We start from the raw sequence: 20,846 nt of genomic DNA, 5'->3' as shown, positions 1-20,846 counted from the left end.
GATTTTCTGGCGCACTGTGTCTAGAACCTTCCCTGTCCCAACAGCCCACCTGAAGATGCCTCTCTAGGGGCTTCTTCCCAACAACAAAGGACACTCATTCTGGCCATTTCTCCATTTCTCTGAATTCATTCTCTTCCTAACACACAGCTCTGTGTTGTGGGTAGGAGGAGGGCAGGTGGTGGGGGCTGCTAGGAGAGAGGGAGGGAGGAAGACAATAGATGCTTTTACTAAGAACTTTTGTAAGCCTGAGAAAGGTTTGAAATGCTGGTGTAAAAGGTCCCCAGACAGCATCTGTGTGTATGAAGTGCTTAATAAATGCTGAGTATTTTTGGTTTCTGGTCTCTTGGTTAGTGCTGTGGCATTGAGAATGAATGCAGAGTGGTGAACACACCAGATTGGTGGGGTCAGTGTGCCTGGGAAAAGGAACCCTGGTTCTCCATACTCTGTAGAAACCCTGGAAGGCAGAAGCAGGGCCAGAGGAGGAGAGCAGGCGTCTCACCTCAATTGCTCTACACCCTCCCGGGCCATCCTCCAAACCAATGGGGAAAAAATAAATCTCATGTTGCCTCCATGGTCATTTATTTCCTTATAAAATGTCTATTATTGTTCTGTTACTTGCTGATTAGCAAAGTTATATTCTGTTGTCCTTAGGATAAGCCTGAAACTAACATGAATATAAAGAAAAGTCACTCAAGATCTATATGGACCAAAACCTATCACTACCAAAAATTGACATATTTATACTTTGTGTTATAAAAATAATCTTTCTGACAATACAGCAAACATGCTTTCCACTGGAGTTTGGACAGACTAGTTTTATTAAGATTCATCCAGCTGGTAGATCTAGCATAGTTTAAATAACCTCTTGGGTTATCAGGTCATTCCTGTATTTTTTCATTGCTGTAAAATAACATGTAAGGGTTTTTATGCATGTCTGTTTTCCTGATTAGACTTTCCTCACTCCCACACAGGTTCCCAGATAGAGAATTCCTGGGTCAAAGTTTGCAAACTTTTAGGGGTTTGGTGCTTAGTGCCAAACTGCTTTTCAAAAGATGTGCTCTAATTACAATCAGCTATGCATGAGAGTGCCAATTTTACCACAGCTTAGCTTTTATTAGGTATCACATGTTGTTAAGAAAATATTTAATCTAAAGTAGTTCATTCTTGGTGGCGTCCAGAAGCCAAGGCCGACGGTAGCCGGGACGGCCCATCAGTGTAGAATGAAAAGGTTTGTGTTCTCCGCTTCCCATTGATTGCTTCTCTGAGCACCTGCTACAGCAATTTTGTTCCCATCAGAACTGACCAATGACAGGCAAGCATGGGGCTCAGACACTGCGATGTGCAGGATTAAGGAGCTACACAGGGCAGCCAGATTCACAGAGCGAACATACTGATTATTCTTTTCACCCTGAGTCCAGCAGGAAAGGTTATTCTTGGAAGGAAATGCCATCAGACATATGTGTGTACTTCTCCCTACCCAGCCCTAACAAAAGTGAAATCAAAATAAACACATAAACCCAGACATTTATTAATAGCTTCTAATTAGCAGCTTAAATACATATATGTATTTTAAGATTTATTTTTATTGGAAAAAAGATTCACAAAGGAGAGAGAAACAGCAAGGAGATCTTCCATCTGCTGGTTTACTCCCCAGGTGGCCACAGTGGCTGGAGCTGAGCTGATTTGAAGCCAAGGGTCAAGAGCTTCTGGGTCTCCCACACGGGTGCAGGTTCCCAAGGCTTGGGGCTGTCCTCAACTGCTTTCCCAGGCCACAAGCAGGATGCTGAAAGGAAGATGAAGCAGCTGGGACATGAACTGACACCCATATGGGATCCTGGCGCTTAGCAAGATGATGATGGGGCCATTGCACCAGGCCCAAAGGCTTAGCTTTTTCAGAGAATTTATGAAAATTGAGCTTGTTCCTAGATTTCTGAAAAGGGTAGATTTGATTGTGATCATGTGAAAAAAAATTTTTTTAAACAGAAAGGACGGAGGATTAAGAAAGAGGCTGCTTCTACTGACTGCTTTCCAAGTGCCTTTTATCCTCAGTTTTTACTCAGTTCAGTTTCTCCTGAATGCTTTTGCATTTATCACATGAGCTAGAACTTTGTTTTTTTTTTTCCACAAAAAACCCAGGATTGCAGCCCAAGCTTCCTCTGACACCCATTCTCCAGTTGCCACACACATTAGACACATTATACAAACTCAGTGCTCAATATATCGGAGTGAAGGGGTCCTCAAGGGCCCAGGTGTTGGCATTGAAAGGCTTAGCGATGATCCAAGATGTGGCCAGGTGTTTCCACTGGAGAAGTTTTCCTTCAGAGCTAGTAAATACAATGAGGATTTAGCAAAAGGCAGAGATGAAATTCCTATATAGTGTTGGGTGGCTATCGGTGAGAAGGGAGGACTTTGTCAGTGAAAAATAGTAAAAATAATAATTTGGCAAAAAAGTAAATACCTGCGTATCAGCAGGGAGGTTTTGGCTCAGTGCTGCCTGGGTGGTTGTGCTGGGAGCGCAGTGTAGGGTGGGACAGCCAGTGAAAGACCTCACAAATCAGTGTAAGCATGCTCTTCCCACATCCGGAAGACAATACTAACCAAGGTCGTGTTGGAGCCGTCCCCAGCACTGTTAACTGGACCTGTGTTCTGGTGAGCCCCTGGGTGCCCAAGAAGAGGTGAGGAAGTTAGAGACTTAGGCATGTGCACTTGGTTCCAGGAGTCTTTGCCACACTAACTCAATGCACGGTGTGGGTACCTATCATGGGTATCTCTGCAGGACACTATCCTAGCTCTGCTTGCCCACATATTCCCATGTAAATCTTTCAAACCCTTCTAGGATGTTTCATAGCTTTCAAAACACAGTTTCACAGAATTTTTTCATTCAAGTCACATACCATCCTCCATTTGTAAAGGACCCTCTTCTATCTCATTTTGTACCGTGCTTCCTTTTCTCCAGCAGACTTCTTTCAATTCCCTCCCTGCTCATCCCACAGACATCCATTCAATGCATCGAGTCTATGAGTTTACCTTCTGTATTCTAGGCTGCCCTCTTGCACACCACAAGGAATACCGTTCATGTCATACTCTGGACTCATGCCCCAGAGGGCAGGATTCACATAGAAAACCCCATTGATGATAAGCATGAAATCCAGCCATATGCAGCCATAGTCCACAAACTGCGTATCAGCTATCTATCCATCCATCCATATCTATCATAGTTGTATCTCCTTATCACCATCTATATCATCTACTGCCTTGAAAAGAAGCTAAGCTGTGTGTTTGTGTTTAAATACATGGCTCTTATTGACATACAATGCTGATTCTCTTTCCCTCATTTTTAACAAGACATTGTATTTTTGTGAGCAGTATGCATTACGATATGCAAATGTTGTTCATTCTTTTCTGACCTGCATGGTCGTCTGTCACTATACATTTCCTTGGTGAGGCCATCTAGGCTGCCATCGATACCTTCATTGCAATGGTGCAATCAAAGTGGATGAAAAGTGGACATATGTGAGAGTTTGAGGTTTAAAATTTCACGGTATAAGTGCTGTTTTGCCAGATGGCTCTCCGAAATGGCTGTGCCAGGGTAGGTCTTCCCAGAAGAATTGCTGTAGGCCACAGACCCAGTCTGACTGGCACTTGGTATTATCCAGCTTTCTTCTATTTGTAAGTCTACTTCACTTTGTATTTATTTAAATTACAATAAAGCTGAGCTTCATATGATTGTTATCTTTTAGTTTTCCCTCCCTGGAATATTTGCATACATTCTTTAGGTATAGAATTATTTTCTTGTTAACCTTAGAGCAAGCACAAACATCTCCCAATCTCTCCTTTATCTTCAAGTGTGTCGATTATACCCACGGTTGAAAATTTCTTTAATTTAATGCTAAGATTTGTGATTGGATTTTTGTTTAACAAATGAAGTCATAAGGAGGGGTGAAGATTGGTTTAGCTATGAAGACACTATTTCGGATGCTCATAATGGAGTCTTTTCGTTTGAGTAACAGCTCTGCTTTTGATCTAACTTCCTGCTAATGTATACCTTGCAAGGTAGCAGGTGATGGCTCAAGTACTCGTGTCCCTGCCAATCATGTAGGAGACTCAGAATGAGTTTCAGGCTGTGGCTTCTGCCTGGTCCAAGCCCTAGGGCTGCAAGTGTTTGGAAGGTGAATCAGTGGATGAAAGACCTCTTTTTCTCTCTCGTTGTCTATCTTTCAAAACTAATTAATTGAAAGAGAAAATGTCTTTAAGAAAGAACTATAAAAATAGGCTTCTAGGATCATATTTACTTTTACTGGACTCATACTGTCTGATTCTTTTTCCATCTCCTCCTTCATTGATTAAGTGAGCTGTTTCTATAGACAAAAATCTTCCTTTCATCACACATCATCCACAAATAGTTTAAATCCTGATCAACCTGAAAATAAGGATAAAAGTAAATTCTTGCTGCTTGTTTTTACTTACTAGTGTTCAAAACGATGAGATTGTTCCCTAAGATTCTCCAAAACACTGATGGGTTTTTCTCGTTTGATTCTCTCTAACAAATATTATGAAATTTTAAATATTCTCATTGAACCTCAGATTGTCCTCTATTCACAATGGAGCCTTTTCATGTCACTTTTAAATTTTTTTTCCCCACATTTTGGGTAGATTCCTTCATTCTCTAATAGGCTCACAGTGCACACTTTCTGTTTAAGTCTTCACTGCAATAAGCCATGATTCCTTTATTGGAAATGATATTTAGAAACTACAGTCTAGACCCTGGAGATGCTCATTGTCCCTGGGTTAGTGACTGATTTCAGGGCTTTTGTAGTGGAAAGATATGAGAAATATATATATTAATATACATAAATTTTCTACTAGCATTTTAATAATTTTAACTGTGCCTTAAGTACATTTGCAATGTTGCATAACTTTATGGCTATTCATTTTCAAAATTTTTCATCTTCCCAAGTAGAAACTCTGTATCCTTGAGACAACAATGCCCCAATCTCTGCTCCTTCCAGCTCTGATCTTCTCACAGAAAAGTCTGTCCAAGTCCTCTGACCATTTAGAATTCATATTTTAAGGTTTGAGTTGAGTTGTAGGCGTTCTTTATAGAGCTATATTCTGTATATTAATTCCTTATTGTATATATAATTAGCAAACATTTTCTTTCATTTCATTCGTTGCTGCTGTTGATAGTGTCTTTGATGCACAGAACTTGGTAAAATACTGTTCAAGTCCAATTTACCTAATTTTTCCTTTTGTTAACTGTGCTTATTAGGTGTCATATTCAAGAAATCTTTACCAAATCCAGTGTTACAAAGCATTCTCTCCATGATTTGTTTTAAAGATTTTGTAGTTTAAATCTTTGATGCATTTGAAGCTAATTTTTTTAAATCTTCAGGTTGGGTTCCAACTTACTCTTCTTTTTTAGAAAAAAAACATTCATTTTTTATTGGAAAGTCAGATATACATATAGGGGAAGAGACAGAGAGGAAGATCTTCTCTCTTCAAGCAGCCACAATGGCTGAAGCCAGGAGCCAGGAGCCTCTTCCGGGTCTCCCAAGCAGGAGCAGGGTCCCAGGCTTTGGACCATCCTCAACTGCTTCCCCAGGCCACAAGCAGGGAGCTGGATGGGACATGAACCGACATCCATATGGGATCCCAGCACTTGCAAGGTTAGGACTTTAACCGCTAGGCTACCACGCCGGGCTCCCAACTTATTCTTCTAAATGTAGATATCTAGTTTTCCCAGCACCTTTTGTTGAAAAGTGATTTGTTTCCCCTATTGGATAATACACTTGTCAAAAATGAATTGACTGCATATGAAAATGTTTATTTTTGAGCGCTGTATTCTATTACTTTGGTCAGTATGTCAGTTTTTGAGCTAGTACCTTCTGGTTTGATTGCTTTGAAATTAAGAAAGATTGAATTTCCCAATTTTATTATTTTTTTTTCAAAATCTATAGTAAATGAAAAGGCTTTCTTAACTTCCTTTTTGTGTTGTTCATTGTTAGTGTATATAAAAGCCATTGAGTTTTGTGTGTTACTTTGCTATTCTGAACTTTGCTGAGCTTACTACCTCTAACAGTTTTGCCCTTAGGATTTTCTATACGATCATGGCCTCTACAAAAAGAGATAATTCAAGTCTTCTTTCCAATTTGCACTCCTTTTTATTTCATTTTTTTGGCTCAGATTCTGTGGCTAACCCTTCCAATGCCATGTTAAATAGAAGTGGTGAAAATAGGCATTCTTGTTTGTAACTGATGTGGTGAGAAACGATGGCCTTTAACCTTTGAAGATAATCTTAACGGTAGGTCTTTTCTATATAACCTTACTTACGTTGAAGAACTTTCCTTCTCTTTCTAGCTATTAAGTTTTTTTTAATATATATCAAAAATGTTGAATTTTGGGAAATGCTCTTTCTGCATCAGTTAAAATAATCATGTGCTCCTCTTTGTTCTGCTCATGTGCTGTATTTTAGCAGCTGATTTTCATATGTTAAACTCCCCTCAATCCAGAAATAAATCTTTTGTGCTAAAATCTGTTTGCTAGTATTTTCTTGAGGATTTTTGTATAAATTCACAAGATGAATAGGCAGATTTTTTTTTTATTCCTTTAGAATTTTTATCTTGTTTTGGCATTTGAGTAATGCTGATATGGAGGTGGGGTGGTTAGGATATATCTTTGTCCTCCACATTTTTGAAAGAATGTCAGAATGATTCTTGTTAACTCATTAAAAAATTTGTTTGAAAGGTAGAGTTATAGAGAGGGAGAGACAGGAAGAAGAAGAAAGAGAGACAGAGACACAGAGAGAGAGAGAGAGAGAGATCTTCCTTTCATGGGCTCACTCCCTAAATGACATCAGTGGCTGGAACTGGGGCAGGTCTGAAGCCAGGAACCATAAACTTCTACTGGATCTCCCACATGCGTTCAGGGACTCAGGCACTTGGGCCATCCTCCGCTGTGTTCCCAGGTGCAATAGCGGGGAGCTGGATGGAAAGTGGAGCAGCTGGATCACAAACCGGCATAGGTATTACAGGTGGCTTTACTCACAGGCCACAAAATCGGCATCCAGATATTTTAGATATTTAGATATTATAGATATTATAGATATTTGGTAGAATTCATCAGTGAAGTTGTCAATCTAACTTTTCTTAAAGGGGAAGTTTTAGATTACTGATTCAATTTTCTTATTACAAAGTTTATAGTCTGTTTAGAATTTTTAAATCAAAAAGGAAACAAAAATGAATCAAATTTAATTAAATGGAATTATTTTTTCAGTAAATTAAAACTAAAGAAGTTAACATTTTGAATACATTTAAAAATAAACATTTTAATACATTAAGATTGATTTAGTTTATGTGAATACAGTGCCACAAACCTACTCCAGCAAGTGTTTGGCATCTTGGTGACTGCACTGACTTGAAAGGATGGAGAAAAATATAACTGTCATTTAGCTTAAAAGGTTCTAATTTATACTTAAAAATGATTTCAGAAATAGAAGAATACTTGGGTGGTCTCAATACCAGATTATGTGTAAATTCCCCCCATGACTGCCCTGTCCTTTTATGACAATTGTACAAAGTCTCTTGTTTTCTACAAGGGGTCAATTTCTTATTTCAGCCAACTGTCAGTGGAGGGGCAACCTGCACAGCACCAGCTCCCTGGACAAAGGGCACTGAGTTGGTTTACTTAGCACTTCCTGTGTTTCTTCATCAACATCTATGGTCATCACTGCTTCTCTTACATCTCACAGAATGGTATTTAAATGCTGGTCATGTGCATGGAGTCTGCCTTGAAGGTGTTGGTCATTTCTCCACTGCACATAAATTTGCTCAACAAGGTTGTTTGATGACATCCAACAGCTCCTTCACAGTGTTGGTACTTTGTCGCTGGACCACAGAATCCACCATATCTCAAACCCTGTGCCTTTGTATTTTCTAATTTGTTTTTCATTCATTTTTTATAGATTGTGAGTTTCTAGGACATTCCATATATACATATTTGAAAAGCAGAGTTATACAGATAGAGTAACAGACCTCCCATCCACTGGGTTACTTTCCAAATGGCCACAATGGCTGTGGGGCTGGGTCAGACAAAAGCCAGAATTAGGAGCCTCTGGGTCTCCCATAGAGGTGCAGGAGCCCAAGAATTTGGACCATCCTTTGCTACCTTCCTAGGCACATTAGCAGGGAACTGCATTGGAAATGAAGTAGCTAGGATTAAAGGTGGCACCATGTGGGATGCTGGTTCCACAGGCAACGGCGTAACTATTTTGCCACAGCAGTAGTCCCTCAATACAGTTGTTTGTAGTATTTTCTCATAACCTTTTTTATTGCTGTAAAATTAGTAATATCGTTTCAATTTTCTTTCTAATTTTAATTATTTGGATCCTTTTTACACTGTAGCCAAAGATTTGTTGATTTTGTTGATTTTTCCCTCCAGCTGTTTTTAGTTTCATTAACTTTCTCTTTTAGTTTCTAATCTCCAGGTATCTCTGATCTAAGCTTTATTATTTCCCTTTTCATGCTAATTAAGAATTTAGTTTGTTCTTTTTTCTAGATACTTAAGAAATAAAGTTGGATTTCTTGTTTGAAATATTTCTAGTTCTCTTGTTTTATTTATTTTTTTTGAAAAGATTTATTTTATTGGAAAGGCAGATCAGATTAATTGAAAGAAGGACAGACACAGAGAGATCTCCATCTGCTGGGTCACTCCCCAAATGGCCTCAGTAGTCAGAACTGAGCCCATCTGAAGCCAGGAGCCTGGAGCCTCCTCCAGATTTCCCATAGAGGATCCCAAGGCTTTGGGCTATCCTCTAATGCTTTTCCCAGGCCACAAGCAGGGAGCTGGATGGAAAATGTGGAAACCAGGACACAAACCGGCACCCATATGGGATCCTAGCTTTTGCAAGGTAAGGATTTAGCCATTGAACCTTCGCACTGGGCCCTTAACACCTTTCTTTTTTGATGCATGCATTTACAGCTATAGAATTTGCTCTTAGTACTGCTTTTGCTATATCCCATTAGTTTTAGGAATTTGTAGGTTTTTTTTTTTTTATCTCAAAGTTTTGTAGTTTCCTCTGTGATCTCTGTTTGACTAGTTGGTTGTGTAAAGCTGTCTTGTTTAATTTCCACATATTTGTAAATTTTCCATTTTTATTATTGCTGATTTTTAGCAATAAAAGATTTTCTTTCTATCATTTCTGTCTGCTGTGTGGTGAGTGACTTTCCTGAACTGGTCCTGTAAATCTGTGTTCTTGGTTGTGCGACCATGGAGACTGTTTAGGTGGCTTAAAGGTTGTGGACGAAGGGGTAAAGATTTTCTTAAATGTGTGGAATCACATGTGAGCCTCCCAGCCTTTACTAAGGAGGGCGTGTGTGTGTGTGTGTGTGTGTGTGTGTGTGTGTTGGGTGTGTGAGTAGTGGCTCAGGAACTCAGTTAATATCTCTTTCAGCCTTCACTTTCTACTCATTCAACATGTAAAGATCATTGAAAGGTGAGAACTCGGGGCCTTCTAAGGCCTTCCCTGGCCATGTTTGTACTCCTATGCAGTGTGAAACCTTCTGGATACCTAGAAGCAAGGTGGAGCTTTTCCTTTGATTTTTTTCTTTTGGGATGGGGGAGCAGGAGTGGGGTCAGTTTCTCCTTGTAGCCAAGAGGAAGCCAGGGAACTGCAGCACAGCTCAACTGATAGACATTCTCTGAGAATCAGTGCTGATTTAGCCAGCTGCAACCCTGTGCTGTGCCCTGTGTTGCTCCAGCCGATGACTATGAGTCTGCTGGTTTTCAGGTGACTGTGGAGCCTGGGGCATGGAGTGAGGACAGGACTGGTTAAAACACCAGAAAGACTGGGCAGATATTTGGCACCGTCGCTGAGCACCTGCTTAGAATGATCATGTCTCTTGTTGAAGGGCTTGGGTCTGAGTTCAGCCTGCTGTCCATTCAGCATTCCTGCAGATGTACACCCTGGGGGCAGCAGGGAATGGCTCCAGTCCTGAGACCCCTGCCACCTACGTGAGATACCCCAATCGAGTTCCTGGCTCCTGGAAGAGCAACATTACATTGGGAGAACTGGATTGAGTTTCTGACTCTTGGCTTCAGTCTGACCCAGCCCCTGGGCTGTTGTAGGCATTTGGGAGGTAAACCAGTACATGGGAGAGTCATTTTCTCTCTCTTCTTTCCTTCTCCTTCCCTCCGTCTGTCTCTCTTTACCTTTCAAAGAAATTAATTTTTAAAAAATGCAACCAGAAAACATCCTGTTCTGAGATACTATCATCCTTTTTTTTTTCATAACTGTTCTTTGGACTCCTGCAAATCTTTCATTAGTTAATTACAAGAATTTTGAAAAAGTTGCTTTTGACAAATTTATTTGTATTTTTTTTTAAATTGACGAATAGAGTTTTGAAGGGCTTAACTCTTTACACTACTAATTGGTGTCATGTTAAGATTTTTTTTCTCTTTTTTTCCCTCTTTCACTGAATTAATAGGATTTTCTCTGGCAATTTGAAAGTTATAAATTTCTTTTTTTTTTTTGATTCTCCAAACTACTAAGAACCATACTGACATATACTTTTTCTTTACTTATATATAAACTTGGCGAAATCTGTATTTGCCCCTAAATAAGATGAGAGCCACTGCCCTTACTCTCTGTTTTTCCTCTTTTTTTTTTTTTTTAATTTTGGCATCATCTACAATTTCAGTTCCAGACAATCTTATGTGGCTACTAGTGGCCTTTCTCAGTGGATTTTATTGGTATTGTGTTAAATGTATACTTTATCTTGAGCAGAATTGATACCTTCATGATGCTGAGTCATTTTTTTCCAAGAATAAGATAATAATACAGTACCAAAAAATCCAGCATATTTTAAGGTAGTAATCATTCATTCACACTTGGGCATCTGTGCAAGTCAGCTGGTGGTTAGTTGATTCAGACTCAATTCAGCTGAACTTGACTCCAATCTGTTGTGGGCTGAGACTGGGCTTGCTATATGCAGCTTTCATTCTGTTTGGACTAGAGGCATGAAATGCTCCCCAAAGTCCTTGTAGCTGCTGGAGAGGGGACAGCCTAGGCCAGGTTTCCCATTCGCTTCTGTGGACTTCACCTTGCTTAGTTCAGGTTGCCGTGTAATGACCATATGCCTGCTATATGCAGGGTTTGGGTTTAGGTCTTCAAAAGTAGGGACAGGTAAAACAGGTAGTATTGTTTGTGGTTGTAAATATTCTCTAGCAAGTTAATATTATGACTTTTAAAACAAAGCATTTTAAACAATTCATTTATTTTTATTTGAAAGGCAAATTTATAAAGAGATTGAGAGAGCTATGTTTAGGGAGTAAAACATCTGCCGGTTTACTCCCTAAATGGCCACAAGTGCTTGAGCTAAGTTGATCCAAAACCAAAGAGCAGGAGCTTCTTCTGGGTCTCCCATGTGGGTCCAGGGTCCCAAGGCTTTGGGCTGTCCTCTGCTGCTTTCCCAGGCAATAAGCAGGGGGAGCTGGATGGGAAGTGGAGCAGCTGGGCAACAACTGTTGCTCATATGGGATGCTGATGATCCATTGCAGTGGCCTGGTGAAATAAAGCGTTTCTCTCTCCCTCCCTCCTTCCCCCTCTCTTACTACTTCTTAAAGGATTTTAAAATTTTTATTGGAAAGTCAGATCTACAGAGAGAAGGAGAGACAGAAAGATTTTTCACTCCCCAAGTGGCCACAATAGCTGGAGCTGAGGCAATCTGAAGCCAAGAGTCTGGAGCTTCTCCTGGGTCTCCCACGTGGGTACAGGGTCCCAAGGTTTTGGATCAACCCCTATTGCTTTCCCAGGCCACAGGCAGGGAGCTGGATGGGAAGAGGAGCAGTTGGAATATGAACTGGCACCCATATGGAATCCCAGTGGTTGCAAGGGGAGGATTTAGCCCCTAGCCTATCAGCGCTGGGTATCCAAAATAAAGCGTTCTTTAAAAAACTTAGGAAATTTGTGTAGCTTATCAAAATGTGCTGACATTGTGTTAGGACTCAGCCTTTAGGAGGCCTCTCAAAGGGACTACCTCATTTATGAGCATGTTCTCTTAACATATTAAACAGAATTTATAATTTCAGTAGTCTGATTTCTCTTCAAATCCAGGTCCTTATGGATCAAACTTTGGTAGAATGCTGAAAACTCAACTTGAATATCCCAGTACAATTACCATATCCCCGGCTCTTACACCTAAATCCCAGCAATGTCTATGCTTGTTTTATTTGTTTAATTTAAGAGACAAACACTCCCCAAATACATACTTCAGCTTAGTGCCAAAGCCAGGAACTGGAAGCAATCTGGGTCTCTCAAGTGGGTTCCAGGGAATACTTACCAAAGTTATTATTACTGATTTCCAGGGCCTGCATTACCAGGAATCTGGAGAGGAGTTACAGAGTGGAAGGAGGGTATAGAAGGAAGGGAGGGGGCAGGTATGGAGAGATCTTCCATCTGCTGGCTCATTTCCCAAATAGCTGCAATATCCAGGGCTGGTCCACACTGAAGCCAGGAGCCAGGACCTTCATCTGGGTCTCCCGTGTGGGTGCAGGAGCCCAAGGACTTGGGCCATCCTCCACTGCTTTCCCAGGTCACAAACAGGGAGCTGGATGGGAAAGTAGAGCATCCAGAACACAAACTGACACCCATGTGGGATTCTGGTGCTATAGGGCAGGGGAGCTTAGTTTACTATCCCAACATATCAGACCTACATTATTTATTTTTATAACTAAAAATCAGGCATTTCTTAACTCTGTTCCATAAAAGCTGTAGAATCAATGACTATCTCATTGCAATGAATATTCCTACCACCTATATTGTAACATCTGCATATCAGCTTCATGAAAAGGAGGAAGGACTCCCTGAAGTTGTGGCTGATTACAAATCCAGGAGTGCAAGTAACTCTAATGGTCTTATTATGTTTTGTATACAGAAAACAAGGAAACTGTTACAAACTGTGCTTATATCAAAGAACTCAGGATCAACTTGCAAAACTTCTAATCACTATAAATTAGGAAAACATTTGAGTCTCAATGAAGAAAGTAACTGCAATGGCTACATCAAAAATTTAAAACTGGATTGGCATTTGACCTAGTGTCTAGGATGCCAGTTGAGATACCTGTATCATACGCTAGAGAGGTTGGGTTTGATCCCAAGTTTTGGCTCTCTGCTTCTTGTTAGTGAATACCCTAGGAGGCAGCAGATGATGGTTTAAATGCTTGTACTCCTGCAGTCCAAGGAGGGGACCTGGACTGAGTTCCTAACTCCTGGCTTTGACTCCAGCCCAGCTCCAGTCATTGCAGGCAGTTTGAGAGTTAGTCAGCAAATGGGAGTTCTGTCTGTTTTTCTGTCTGCCTCTCAATAATAATAATAATAGTAATAATAAAAAATCTCAAAAGTCCACAATGATACTACAAGTAAAGAGACCAACTCATTAATCACTTTTGGAGATTGCTAGGATACCAAATTGTTTTTCTAGCAATCAGTAATAAAGAATACACTTATTCAGCCCTTCCTGTCCACATCGTGCTTCTAAGTCATCACATATTTGGAGGAAGTTTTTTATGAAAGAATTCCGGCTAACAAAGGAAGAAGGAATGACTGAGATGGAAAAGTGTCCTTATGCATTCCTCATGAATTAATGCATCTCACACTCATTGTTGGGTGCTGAGTCAGTGTTAAGGGGCTTTGTAGTGGATGGGTCAGCACATAGCCAGGGTTGTCCAATACATAGTACTTCCTGAGTATGATATGATAGGCAGTGCTTGCCCCTACCTGCCAAATATTCCAGTCTGAAATAGCTGAATCTGAATCTAACCAGGAGTCAAGTTCTAACCAGTGGTGCCACAGACCAGAAGAAAGTGGGGAATGACACATGCTCTGAGTGTGGAATCAACCACAACCACTCTGGGGAAAGAAATTCTATTAGATGTAAATCTGCTCTTTCAAATGCATTGCTTAAAAAAAGGAAGAGAGATGTAACTGTTCTAACTATTATAGGCTCAAAGAAACTTGAAACATACATCAACAATCAGGACTTTGAATATAATTCCAAGGAGTCAAAGGTTAATGAAGCACATTTTAGGAGCTGTCATTGTGGTGCAGAGGGTTAAGCTGTTGCTCGGCATGCCTGGATTTCATATCGGAGTGCCAGTTCAAGGCTCAGTTACACCATTTGCCATCCTGCTGCCCACCAATGTACCTTGAGAGGCTGTAAAACGCTTGAATCCCTGAAACTCATATGAGCAACCAGATGGAGTTTCTGACTCCTAACTTTGGCCTGGCTCAGCCCTGGATGTTACAGGTGTGTGGACCGTGAACCAGTGGACAGAAGATATCTTTCTCTCTCTGCTTCTTTGTCACTATGCCTTTCAAATAAATAAGCAATTAAACTTAAACACACACACACATACACATTTTAAAGACAATCAGGGAAAACAAAAGAACAGATACATATAAAAAGCTTTGGATCTACTAGCAATAAAATAATCGTGTTTTATGAAGATTATACCTGGGCCAGCACAGTGGCTCAACAGGTTATGCCCCTGCCTAGCACCAGCATCCCATATGGGTGTCAGTTTGTGTCCTGGCTGCTGTACTTCCACCAGCACCCCATTTATGTCCTGGGAAAGCAGCAGAAAATGGTTCAAGTCCTAGGGCCCCTGCATCCATGTGGGAGATCAGGAAGAAGTTCTTGGCTCCCGGCTTTGGATCAGCTCAGCTCTGGCTGTGACAGTCATTTGGGGAGTGAACAAGTGAATAAACTCTATCTCTGTCTAGCCTTCTCTCTGTTACTCTGCCCTTCAAATGAAAATAAATAAATAATAATATATTTCAGAATTGTACCTTTTAAACACACAAAGTGACATATCATGGTATGGTAATATGATGGATGCAATTTGACACATATTTCAGACAAAAGTTGGGAGTGGGAGGCAGAGATTAATCCAACAAAAATGGAAAACTGTTGACATTTGCTGAAGCTGGGTAATGAGGCCATGAGGATTTGTTGTTCTGCTTTATGCTTTTATGTGTTGGCTTGAAGATTTCCATAATAAGAAGGGGATAAAAACAGCAGACAGGAACAAGAAAATCAAGTTGTGGAACAATGTGGCTGGTGTGAATTCATTTTTCCTGTTTAATAAACAGAACAGAACAAAGCATCATTATATGATCATCTATTGAGAGTGATTAAGAAACTTCCTTTTTTATTTTATAAACTTCTGTTGCATTTTGGAACTTTGATTAAGTGCATATAACTTAGGTAAATACAAACACAAAGCCAGGAATAAATTAAATGTCACAAGGAATAAGTAAGGTATCAGGGTTTTTCTGAGTCTAGGTTGACCGAGCTGCTGTAAGCAGGAACGGTAAGCAAGAAGACGTGGGAGTGAATGGTGCACTTGAAGCCCCTGGAAGAGGTTGCAGCAGGACCCTGAGCCAACCACCTGCCACGCCCAGAGAGCTCTGCCGGGTTCACTGTTTGGGAAAAGCAGACGCTCACAGTGTCCTGTGTCAGACTTGCAGGAGAGGAACTCCGTGACCAGGTGCCTAGAGGAATTAATTTAATTTGCAATCTATTTTCTTTTTGAAATGATCTTTTAGTACCTGAGTGGAGTAGTTGCGACGGTGTTACCAGTTCTTTGCTTTTCAACCTTGCTTTTCTTCCATACTGGTTTCCTTAAGTGGGTCCCAGGTGGGAGCGCAGCAGGTGACTTTTGCATCTACTGCGGAGATTTTGTGGGAAACTTGTGAATCCTCAGCCATACCAGGCAAGGCCCAAAAACCCTTTTTGTACTTGTGTTACTGGCTCATGAATTTCTGTAGATGGCATTGTGGTGAGTTGAAATCCTTACAGGAGGCAACGGAATTCTGGAAATTTTACATCAACTACCATTACAGTGGGGGGCTCAAAACTTTTCGATATTTGAAGGCACCTTTCTGTGGTTAGAGAGTGGAGATTGTTGCCCTACAGTTATAAGTGGTTCTTCAACTGGTCTTTAGGGTTGGACGTTAACACCTCAAGCATCATTTGGCTAGGACATCCCCTGGAATAGCTGAAGCTTGTATAGCTCCCTTCTCCTCCCCCATCCCCCAAGGTACTGTATATACAACTGTCCCGAGGTTTTCATAACACTGACACATGATGACTATTTGATTTGATCACTGTAGGAAAGGAGTGTAGGGATCAGGAGAATTGAAGACAGGGGTTCATTTATTCAACAAATTCATGAGCCTGTTGGTTGAGGAATGAAAGGCAGAGAAATGAACAAGAGAGAACCCAGGCCCCTAAGAAGATCAGTGTGTAAGCAGTGTTAGGGGAAAGGATAGACAAGTAAATAGTGAATCCCAACACAGCATGCATTAGTTTTATCACTTCTCTAGGAATATGAACATGGCAGCTAACCTAGGCTATAGAAGCCAGGAACAATGGGATAGATGATGGTTAAGTTGAGATTTCAAGAATCCATGTAGGGGGCCGAGTGCAGAGGAAGAAGAATGAAGGCTGAGCCAAGAAGTGGGAGGGGAGTAAAGCAGCAGGACAGAGCAGTAGGGACTAGGCCATGATGGACCCCATTTGCCTGATGGACTTGTGGCTTAACCTTGAGACACATGTGGAGGCCTGGAAGTTTTAAAAGCAGAAACTTGAGTATTATCAGGTTTTCCTGCTGGGCTAGAATGGAGATGATGGCTCAGGGGCATGTGAAACTGGAAATGAGGTGAGGTCTCAGAAGGTTCATTCCCCAGGGAGGTAAGGATCTGTGTGGAGACCTATCTGAAGGCAGAAGTTGTTGGGATGGAGAGATGAGAACAGACCATGGGACAGTGGGGAGATGGAGGGGATCCAGGGTTGGATCGCATGTGCAGAAGGAGGTGGAGGGAAGACTCAGAGATGATGACCAGGTTTTGGTGTGGGAAATGGATGACTGTCTACTGTCAAGCAAAGGTTTTTGAGGAAAGCCAGTGCAGGAACTCAATTCAACTCTATATGGGTGATGTTTTGCTTAGGCTTTCTAAAAGACGAATGGCTGCCAGAATAACCCAGGAAGTGGATGTCCCAAGCTGCAGAGGAGCATATGTGCCTTTCCTTTGGTTACTGGGGGCAATTTCTGAACATGTGCAAGCAGGGCAGAACTACGTGCCTAGGGTAGTGCATAATCTCATAGTCATTAGGACCACAGCAGCAGACAAGTCTTTGTGTTCCAAGAAAATAAGCATGTTTATTTTCTGAGAGCAAAGGAATGTCATTTAAGACAATACTGTCCAGTAGAATAGCCACTTTTTAGTAAGACTTACATGTCAGGTACCTTCTGAGAAGATCTATGCTTTGAAAAAAAGCTTAAGATTTGTATCTGGGGCCATTGCTATGGCACAGCAGCTAAATCTCATAAGGACGTTGATTTGAGTTCCAGCCATTCCGCTTATGATCCAGCTCCCTGTTTGTGTGGAAACACAGCAGAGGCTGGTCTAAGTGTCTGAACTCTTCCATCTGTGTGGAAAGTGCCTGGCTCCTGGCTTCAGATTGGCCCATTTTGGGTCTTTATGGCCATTTGGGGAGTAAAACAGCAGATGGAAGACCTCTTGCTGTATAACTATGTCTTTCAAATAAATGAATGAATGAATGAATGAATAAATGAATAAATAAATAAATGTTAGAAAAATATTTGTACCCAAACAATCATATTTAGGCCTCCCAATTTATTTATTTTAAAGATTTTATTCAATTTTTATTGGAAAGTTAGATTCACTCCCCAAGTAGCCACAATGCTCAGAGATGAACTGATCCAAAGCCAGGAGACAGGAGCTTCTTCTGGATCTTCTACCTGGGTGCATGGTCCCAAGGCTTTGGGCTGTTATAGGATATGTTCCTTATTTTGGCTTCTGGGACCTGTTGCACAGCCTTGTTTTTGGAAACCAGATGATTTATAGCTAAGCATGAGTAGAACTAAAAAGACTGAGGATCAATCTCTTTGGAGAAGATCCTTTGGGAGTAGAGCTAAGACATTGGGTGTCATAAACAAGCAAGAGGCCACTACTTAGCAAATAAATATGTTACAAATATGTTGTGAGATGGGTGCTGTGTCAGGTTACAGCACAGGTACTGGAGGATATGGATAACCTTGGTCCTTGCTCTCTGGAGACACTGGAGCTGCTAAACCAGGAACAGTGCTTATTCTCTTGCTTTCTGCTTGGTCTTGCCTGGCTACTCACCTTGTGGCTGTCAGGAATGCCTTCCTTTCTCTGGAAAGTCTTCACTGGGTCCCAGCAGAAATGGCAAATCCTCCATCTAATATCATATTTCTTTCTTCCTTATGAACACATAATGGTCATGCTGTATATTCTGAGTTGCATTGTATAAAGCAGAGGCTTTCATTCCCCAATCTCCCTGAATTTAGGAGTGGCCACTAAAATGTAAGAAGTTGGAGGTTTCCAGCCAAGTGCCTTAAAAAATTATTTGGGGTGAGCACGATGGCTCAGCCAGTTAATCCTCCACTTGTAAGCACTTGCTCCCTTATGGGTACTGATTTGTGTCCCAGCTGCTCCACTTCCAATCCAGCTCCCTGCATGTGGCCCGGAAAAGCAGTGTAGGATGGCCCTAAGCCTTGGGACCCTGTACCTGTGTGGGAGACCTAGAAGAGCCTTCCTGGATCTTGGCTTCAGATCAGCTCAGCCCCAGCCATTGTAGTTGTTTGGGGAGTGAACCATGCATGAAAGGTCTTTCTATCTCTCCTTCTCTCTGTAGATCTGCCTTTTCAATAAAAATACATAACCTGAGACAAGTTCCCTATTTGTTGCCACCAACTTCTTTCATTTTCATTTCTGAACCCCATATGTGAAGGCTACAGCTGTTGCAGCCACCTTGAACCATGAGATGATCTTGATTACACAGTAGATATTAAGGAGAGCAGAAAAGATAGAAGGATCCTTTGACCTTAAGAATACTGTGAAAGTACTGGCCTGCCTCCCTCTAGATGTCTTCATTGTCAGAGAAACAAACAACCATTAGATTCAGCTACCCTGTTTGTACTGCCTATCCTGTGTAACTGAACATATTCCTAGTAAATACAACTCCCAGATTGCTCTATCCTCCTTCTCCTGATATTTCCTTCCTTAGTGCTTCATACTACTCGATATTTCTGTTGGTTTGTGTCCCTCATCAGCGTATATGCGTCGTAATAACAGTGCACTCTCAGGCCCAGGTTTGGGGCACAAGCATCCTTGCCAAGAAGCTGTAGCTCTTGTGATCTCAATGCAGCCCCAGCCCATTGCTTTTGTCCACTTTGCACAATACAGGTGCTCACTTCAGCAGCACATACACTAAAATTGGAACAATATAGAGATTAGCATGGCCCCTGTGCAAGGATGACACTTCGCACAATCCTTCCCACACTTGCTACCACATGTTTCACACCCATCTTCCTCCCCAGACACGATGTTTCATTTTGGTAAGAAATACACTCCTCTTGGGGCTACTCTTGGCTGTGTTCACTGGGATGTGGCTTAAAACCAGCACATACGTGATCAGTTGAAATGAGAGAAAACGTATATGTGTTGAATCCTGGTGGCCCAACAGGGGCGGTGTCAATGAATTGGGGGTGGGAAGTGACACCTAGAATATGTTTCCCAGGGAACTAGAAGAATGAAATCAGGTGTTTGGGAAGGCTCTGGTGTTGGGAACTGGCCAGGCTTGAGGAAAGAGATGGAGGCCCTTGATGAGATCTTTCCCTGTGAGTACCCCTCCTGTTAACAGAGGCTGCTAGTTGCCTGAAGTTTCTCATCTTATTAGATTTGCAATAGAAACTGCTGAAGGCATGTAATCATGGGGAGTCATGTGTCAGATGTGGAACAGTGAACATGCAAGAGAAACATTCGTAGGGTGAGGTAAGTCATGGGAAACACCAAAACTGGACAGATAATTTCTGCCCATCTGAGAGTTGGAACTGAAAGATGATGGGCATATTGACAGAATTCCCATGGTTTCAGCTTTAGTCTCGACCCCATGCAATATCCAGTGGATCCCCACTTCCCCACCCCTCAGCGTTTGACTAGATTGGAAATAAGGTCTTCAGAGGGGTAATTAAAATAAGGTCATCAAGGCAGGTCTGAAGCCCAGATTTCTAGTATCTTCTTACAACGGGGGAATTTGGACAAAGAGAGAGGTGAGGAGGAAGGAGGAAGTGAGGACACGGGGAGAAAGACAGCTAAGTGACAGCAGGAATGGCTCCCACAGCCAAGCCACATCGCAGGTTGCCAGCTCACACCAGAGGCCAAAAGAGGCGAGGTCGGATCCTCCCCTGGCGCCGAGGAAGCCTGACAGGCTGACATCCGCATTTCAGATTTGCAGATTCCAAAGTGGCAAGATGGCAAAGGTCTACTATTTTAAGCCTCCCAGCATGTGGTGCTGTCTCAAGGCAGTCCCAAGGAGCTAATATGCCTGAGAAGAAGCAGGTCCTGCTGCCACCTGTTTACAAAACCTAGCTTGGCAGAATTGAATCAGAGAAGCTTCCTTTTCCACGAGGTGACAGGTGAGAAAGCGTTCCCAGGGTGATCTATAGCAGCATGAAGGGAACAGGCCTGATAGGCCTGGGGATGTCATGGTGGGTTTCAGAGAGGGGTGTCATGGAGGAGGGTGTGAATTGGTGAGCAGATAGGTACTCACTCTACAGGTAAGGAAGCAAAGAAGGGATGTCAGGCGGAAGAAAGAAACTGGGCAAAGACATGAGAAGAAGTAGGTCATGGGTGTGTACTGTGTTCTGAGAGTGACTGGTGATTTTATATGGCTGGATGTGCTTCAGGGGAGCAGTCAAAACACAAAATCCAAAACATTGCAGGGGCTGGCAGGCCTGGC

At 41.7% G+C, this 20,846-nt stretch overlaps 2 pseudogenes; one reads left to right on the top strand and one right to left on the bottom strand.

The window, feature by feature from the left end:
* Positions 1-7,610: 7,610 nt before the first annotated feature.
* Positions 7,611-7,904, bottom strand: LOC121162114 (annotated as a pseudogene).
* Positions 7,905-19,291: 11,387 nt separating this feature from the next.
* LOC121162250 lies at positions 19,292-19,392 on the top strand (annotated as a pseudogene).
* Positions 19,393-20,846: the final 1,454 nt, after the last annotated feature.

This window comes from Ochotona curzoniae, unplaced genomic scaffold, assembly GCF_017591425.1.
Source record: "Ochotona curzoniae isolate NIBS_2020 unplaced genomic scaffold, NIBS_Ocur_1.0 contig_517, whole genome shotgun sequence".
Lineage (NCBI taxonomy): Eukaryota > Metazoa > Chordata > Mammalia > Lagomorpha > Ochotonidae > Ochotona > Ochotona curzoniae.
This window is presented reverse-complemented; position numbering and strand designations above follow the sequence as displayed.